Genomic DNA, 7,072 nt, shown 5'->3' on the forward strand with positions numbered 1-7,072 from the left:
CGGGGAAGAAATCCCCGCTGTTTACATCATACGGCGCTGCTGCGCAGCAGCGCCGTAAGGCAGATCGGCGATCCCCGGCCTCTGATTGGCCGGGGATCGCTGGCATATGATAGGCTGAAGCCTATCCTACAATGCGCAGGACGGATATCCGTCCTGCGCAGCTCAGAGGGGAAGGGAGAGGGACGGAGCGCCGAGAACGCTGCGGAGGGGGGCTTTGAAGAGCCCCCCCGCAAAGCGCAGCAAGCCGGCGGCGATCAGACCCCCCCAGGAGGACATCCCCCTAGTGGGGAAAACAGGGTGTAAGTCTGATCGCCCTGGCTCTATCCCGATCTGTGCTGCGGGCTGGAGAGCCCACGCAGCACAGATCATAGGAAAAGCCACTGGTCGTCAAGTGGTTAAAGAGACTCTGAAGCCTCCTTAAAGAGAACCCGAGGTGGGTTTGAAGAATATTATCTGCATACAGAGGCTGGATCTGCCTATACAGCCCAGCCTCTGTTGCTATCCCAAACCCCCCTAAGGTCCCCCTGCACTCTGCAATCCCTCATAAATCACAGCCACGCTGCTGACAAACAGCTTGTCAGAGCTGGCTGTGTTTATCTCTATAGTGTCAGTCTGCTGCTCTCCCCGCCTCCTGCAGAACTCCAGTCCCCGCCTGCATCCCTTCCCTCCCTGCTGATTGGAGGGAAGGGATGGGGGGAGGGACCGGAGCTATGCAGGAGGCTGGGTAGCAGCTGAGACTGACACTACATATGTAAACACAGCCTCACAGCACAGCTGTGATTTATGAGGGATTGCAGAGTGCAGGGGAACCTTAGTGGGGTTTGGGATAGCAACAGAGGCTGGGCTGTATAGGCAGATCCAGCCTCTGTATGCAGATAACATTCTTTAAACACACCTCGGGTTCTCTTTAAATTCAGGTTTTTATTGCCAAAACCTCTTAAAGGGGAACTGAAGAGAGAGGTATATGGAGGCTGTCATGTTTATTTCCTTTTAGACAATACCAGTTGCCTGGCAGCCCTGCTGATCCTCTGCCTCTAATACTATTAGCCATAGCCCCTGAACAAGCATGCAGCAGATCAGGTGTTTCAGTGGTTCAGACTTATAAGTCTGATCTGACAAGACTAGCTGCATGCTTGTTTCTGGTTTTAATCAGATACTACTGCAGAGAAATAGACCAGCAGGGCTGCCAGGCAACTGGTATTGATTAAAAGGAAATAAACATGACAGCCTCCATATACCTCTCTCTTCAGTTCCCCTTCAAGTATGTTTGCCCTAACTAAAACGCCGCCTCCCCACGGCTGTAAACTAAATCCCCCCACCCCCAACTCCCCGGGGGGCAATCCAGGCAGTGCTTCCATGAGAGGAAGAGCTTTCAGCTGCAGCTCTGCCTCTCCACACTTCTATCAGCCTGGATCGCCGCCTCTGCCCGCCCCTCTCAGTCTTCTTTCACTGAGAGGGGCGGGGGAGAGGCGGAGAGATACGCGCTGATAGATGCGTGTAGAGGCAGAGCTGCAGCTGAAAGCTCTGCCTCTCATGGAAGTGCACAGGGCAGCAAAATCCACGACCAAGAAAGTTGTGGATTTTGTGAGGGGAGTTAGGGGGGATTTAGTTAGATTACAGCCGCGGGGATGCAGCGTTTTAGTTAGGGCAAACATACTTAAGAGGCTTTTGCAATAAAAACCTGAATTTAAGGAGGCTTCAGTGTCTCTTTAAGTGTTCCCTTTATTTTTTTTTAAGCAGTGTACATTCCGTGTATAGATGTTGTGAGTCAGGAAAAGGACAGCTTGCACAGCACAAGAAGGAATTGGTCTACAGTTAAACTTTCCTAAATATACATAATCCCGTGCCATAAATGCATCACAAGAATAGTAGACTACTAGTTCTTATTCTGTGATGCAAAATAATTTTCTCACCATTCCATTACAGTATACCATTTTATCTCCGCAAAATCTATAAACTTTATATTTTTTATTTTTTTTTCAATTTAAGGTTTTTTTTAGAAAATTTTACAGAATAAATAAACAAAAGTAGTATAGACCAATAGCTTTGAAGTAAGTAACACTCTCCCCATTATAAAGAGAGCGAGAACATTCCTTTAAAGTTCTCATGCAGAATATAAAACATATAACTACAACATAAATTCAACAGGGTGGTAAGCATTTACAGTATAAAATAATGCCGATTATAGTACGCAACAAAGGGGCACACTGTTCAGTTTTTACAATAATTTTTTGGGGGAAATTATCACCTCGAAGCCAACCATATGGACATCCAGGTGTTAAACTTATTATAGGATAGTACAATGTATGCTTTAAAATAAACATGCAACTTTACTTGTGGTTTTTAACAGGAAAAGACCTTGCCAGTTGGCTGATGGTGTAATGGTTAAGGGCTCTGCCTCTGACACAGGAGACCAGGGTTCGAATCTCGGCTCTGCCTGTTCAGTAAGTCAGCACTAATTCAGTAGGAGACCTTTGGCAAGTCTCCCTTACACTGCTACTGCCAATAGAGCGCGCCCTAGTGGCTGCTGCTCTGCTCTGGCGCTTTGAGTCCGCAAGGAGAAAAGCGCAATATAAATGTTATTTGTCTTGTCTTTGTCTAAACAAATGACTGCAAAACAGTGATGTGGATCAACATTTACTGATCTGTACACTGGCCCTCCATGACAACTATGCATAATGTTTACACTCCACAATGCTTTGTAAAAAAACGTATTACATGCACACGTTTATTTAATAGGGGAAAAAATTATTATTACCATAAACTGCCTCAAAATATGCAAGACTAAAAACAAGTATTACCTCTGTTGCAGCATCATCACCAGTTGTCTCACTAAATGCAGTAAAGCCTGGTATACGCATCCAATATTGATTGGTATATAACTGGCCAATTTTACCACCTCCATAAAGCATGAGAGCCAAACTTTGAATACTATGAAAATACTGTGTAGTTAAGCTCTCATACTTCATGGAAGTGGTAAAAATGCCTAGTGTTGAAGAGTACAGTAATGGAGGACAAATGAGTTATAGGTGCAGATATGGAGAATGTCATAGTCTACATTTATATGTTAGTATGGAGGAAAACAATTGCCTGTAAAAATTTCCTGATGTACGATTTCACCACAATAATGGATAAGGAGGACATGTGATTGTAGCCCAAAGTGATTAGCTGGACAGGTTAGTTGCAGGCAGTCCTGCGCATAGAAGAATGGAAATAAAAAATATAGTTTTAAGGCCCATACACATGGCAGATAAATGTCTCTCAAAACAGGTGACGGAGGACGATTTTGTGCAACCATTGCTCCGTGAGTGTGTGACAAATACCGTCTGCTGACCAGCCCTAGCACGAGAGATCAAAGCTCCCGATCACTCGCAACTTTTATACTGCAAACCGTCTCGCAATGCAGAGTTGTTGTGTTGTATGTACAAAGGTCTTAAAGACAGACAGCTTGTGGACAGCTTGGAAACAGACAACGATGATTTTACAAGTCCGTGACAGACTGCTTCCGTTGTGAGATTACTCAGCATGTTGTCGCATGTACAATTGTTGCTGGTTTTGAGCGACGATTCGCACCAACAACAATTGTTGCAATTATCTGTCTTTAGTTCCTGCCTCGCAGCTAAAGACATTTGTATGCCGTGTGTATGTACCCTTGCACACCAGAGATTGCAATGGACTGGCAGTGTGACAGACAGTGGACCGGACTGGCAATATGTCAAGACCACAGACTGGCCAGGTAAGGAGACATTGTGAACAGGACTGGCATTGTGAGACCATAAACTGTACTAGCAGTTTGACAGGCCACAGACTGGACAGGCAGGGACTGACAGCAGACTGGACTGACAGTGTAACTGACTGCAGACTGGACTAGCAGTATGACAGAACGCAGACTGGAGTGTGACAAAATGCAGACTGGAGTGGCAGTGTGACAGAACGCATACTACACTGGCAGTGTGACAGACTGCAGACTGGACTGGCAGTTTAACAGACCGCAGACTAGACTGGCAGTGTGACAGAACGCAGACTGGACTGGCAGTCTGACAGAACGCAGACTGGACTGGCAGTCTGACAGAACGCAGACTGGACTGGCAGTCTGACAGAACGCAGACTGGACTGGAAGTGTGACAGAATGCAGACTGGACTGGAAGTGTGACAGACCGCAGACTGGACTGGCAGGGACAGACCACAGACTGGACTGGAAGTGTGACAGACCGCAGACTGGATTGGCAGGGACAGACTGCAGACTGAACTGGCAGTGTGACAAACTGCAGACTGGACTGGCAGTGTGATAGACCGCAGACTGGACTGGCAGTGTGACAGACAGCAGACTGGACTGTCAGGGACAGACAGCGGACTGGACTGGCAGTGTGACAGACCCTGGACTGGACTGGCAGTGTGACAAACCGCAGACTGAACTGGCAGTGTGACAGACCGCAGACTGGACTGGCAGTGTAACAGACCACAGACTGGACTGGCAGTGTGACAGACCGCAGACTGGACTGGCAGTGTGACAGACCGCAGACTGGACTGGCAGTGTGACAGACCGCAGACTGGACTGGCAGTGTGACAGACCGCAGACTGAAGTGGCAGTGTGACAGACCGCAGACTGGACTGGCAGTGTGACAGACCGTAGACTGGACTGGAAGTGTGATAGACCGCAGACTGGACTGACAGTGTGACAGACCGTGGACTGGACTGACAGACCACAGACTGAACTGGCAGTGTGAGAGACCGCAGACTGGACTGACAGACCGCAGACTGGACTGGCAGTGTGACAGAACGCAGACTGGACTGGCAGTGTAACAGACCGCAGACTGGATTGGCAGGGACAGACTGCAGACTGAACTGGCAGTGTGACAGACCGCAGACTGGCAGTCTGACAGACCGCAGACTGAACTGGCAGTGTGACAGACCGCAGACTGGACTGGCAGTGTGACAGACTGCAGACTGGACTGGCAGTGTGACAGACTGCAGACTGGACTGGCAGACCGCAGACTGGACTGGAAGTGTGACAGACCGCAGACTGGACTGGCAGTGTGACAGACTGCCGACTGGACTGGCAGACCGCAGACTGGACTGGCAGTGTGACAGACCGCAGACTGGACTGGCAGTGTGACAGACCGCAGACTGGACTGGCAGTGTGACAGACCGCAGACTGGACTGACAGACCGCAGACTGGACAGGCAGTGTGACATACCGCAGACTGAAGTGGCAGTGTGACAGACCGCAGACTGGACTGGCAGTGTGACAGACCGCAGACTGGACTGGCAGTGTGACAGACCGCAGACTGGACTGGCAGTGTGACAGACCGCAGACTGGACTGGCAGTGTGACAGACCGCAGCCTGGACTGGCAGTGTGACAGACCGCAGACTGGCAGTGTGACAGACCGCAGACTGGACTGTCAGGGACAGACAGCAGACTGGCAGGGACAGACCGCAGACTGGACTGGCAGTGTGACAGAACGCAGACTGGACTGGCAGTGTGACAGAACGCAGACTGGACTGGCAGTGTGACAGACCGCAGACTTTACTGGAAGTGTGACAGAACGCAGACTGGACTGGCAGTGTGACAGACCGCAGACTGGACTTGCAGTATGACAGAACGCAGACTAGAGTGTGACAAAATGCAGACTGGAGTGGCAGTGTGACAAAACGCAGACTGGACTGGCCGTGTGGCAGACTGGAGTGGCAGTGTGACAAAACGCATACTAGATTGGCAGTGTGACAGACCGCAGACTGGACTGGCAGTGTGACAGACCGCAGACTGGACTGGCAGTGTGACAGACCGCAGACTGGACTGGCAGTGTGACAGACCGCAGACTGGACTGGCAGGGACAGACCGCTGACTGAACTGGCAGTGTGACAGACTGCAAAATGGACTGGTGGGGACAGGCAACCAATTGGACTGGCAGTATGACAGACTGCAGACTGGACTGGCAGTGTGACAGACTGCAGACTGGACTGGCAGGGACAGACCGCAGACTGGACTGGCAGTGTGACAAACCACAGACTGGACTGGCAGTGTGACAGACCGCAGACTGGACTGGCAGTGTGACAGACCGCAGACTGGACTGGCAGTGTGACAGAATGCAGACTGGACTGGCAGTGTGACAGACCGCAGACTGGACTGGCAGTGTGACAGACCGCAGACTGGACTGGCAGTGTGACAGACCGCAGACTGGACTGGCAGTGTGACAGACCGCAGACTGGACTGGCAGTGTGACAGACCGCAGACTGGACTGGCAGTGTGACAGACCGCAGACTTGACTGGCAGTGTGACAGAACGCAGACTAAACTGGCAGTGTGACAGACCGCAGACTGGACTGGCAGTGTGACAGACCGCAGATGGAACTGGCAGTGTGACAGACCGCAGATGGAACTGGCAGTGTGACAGACCGCAGACTGGACTGGCAGTGTGACAGACCGCAGACTGGACTGGCAGTGTGACAGAACGCAGACTTTACTGGAAGTGTGACAGAATGCAGACTGGACTGGTAGTGTGACAGACTGCAGACTGGGCTGGCAGAGACAGACCGCAGACTGGACTGGCAGTGTGACAGACCGCAGACTGAACTGGCAGTGTGACAAAATGCAGACTGGAGTGGCAGTGTGACAAAACGCAGACTGGAGTGGCAGTGTGACAAAACGCAGACTGGACTGGCAGTGTGACAGACTGCAGACTGGACTGGCAGTGTGACAAAACGCAGACTGGACTAGCAGTGTGACAGACCGCAGACTGGACTGGCAATGTGACAGACCGCAGACTAGACTGGCAGTGTGACAAACAGCAGACTAGACTGGCAGTGCGACAGAACGCAGACTGGACTGGCAGTGCGACAGAACGCAGACTGGAATGGCAGGGACAGACCGCAGACTGTACTGGCAGTGTGACAGACCGCAGACTGGACTGGCAGTGTGACAGAACGCAGACTGGACTGGCAGTGTGACAGAACGCAGACTGGACTGGCAGTGTGACAGAACGCAGACTGGACTGGCAGTTTGACAGATTGCAGACTGGACTGGCAGTTTGACAGATTGCAGACTGGACTGGCAGTTTCACAGATTGCAGACT

This window comes from Hyperolius riggenbachi, chromosome 2 (assembly GCF_040937935.1).
Source record: "Hyperolius riggenbachi isolate aHypRig1 chromosome 2, aHypRig1.pri, whole genome shotgun sequence".
NCBI classification, from domain to species: domain Eukaryota; kingdom Metazoa; phylum Chordata; class Amphibia; order Anura; family Hyperoliidae; genus Hyperolius; species Hyperolius riggenbachi.